The sequence below is a fragment of the Nestor notabilis genome, unplaced genomic scaffold (assembly GCF_000696875.1).
Source record: "Nestor notabilis isolate BGI_N333 unplaced genomic scaffold, ASM69687v1 scaffold21119, whole genome shotgun sequence".
NCBI lineage: Eukaryota > Metazoa > Chordata > Aves > Psittaciformes > Psittacidae > Nestor > Nestor notabilis.
Window position 1 is genome coordinate 2,801 of NW_009942625.1, and position 398 is coordinate 3,198.

Consider the following 398-nt stretch of genomic DNA (forward strand, 5'->3'; position numbering starts at 1 on the left):
CAGAGGAGATGCAGGAGGCTTCCCAGAGGCCCTGGCTTCCTCTGTACATGGGGCTGTGTATCTGCTTGGCCTCTTTGCTTGGCCCAAGGTGTGCTCGTAGTCCTGCATCCTACAAAAGGCAGCACCAGATGGTGTTTTTGTGTAGGTCCTACACGAACGATGCCTGTTTGTTCCCCCAGCTGGACTCGGGAGCAGAGCTCGTGTTAGGGCAGGTGGGGGCTGCTCCACTCGCCTGCTGGGGCAGAGCCTGGATCAGGTGGTGTAGCCTGGAGGAGGAGGAGGAGGATGAAGGGACCTGGCTGGGTGCCTCCGTGACAGCAGGGATGGAGCAGGAGCAGCGCTGCTCCCTGCGGGACAGGGGCTGGTTGTTCTGCCATGGCTCTACTTTGGGGCCTCCC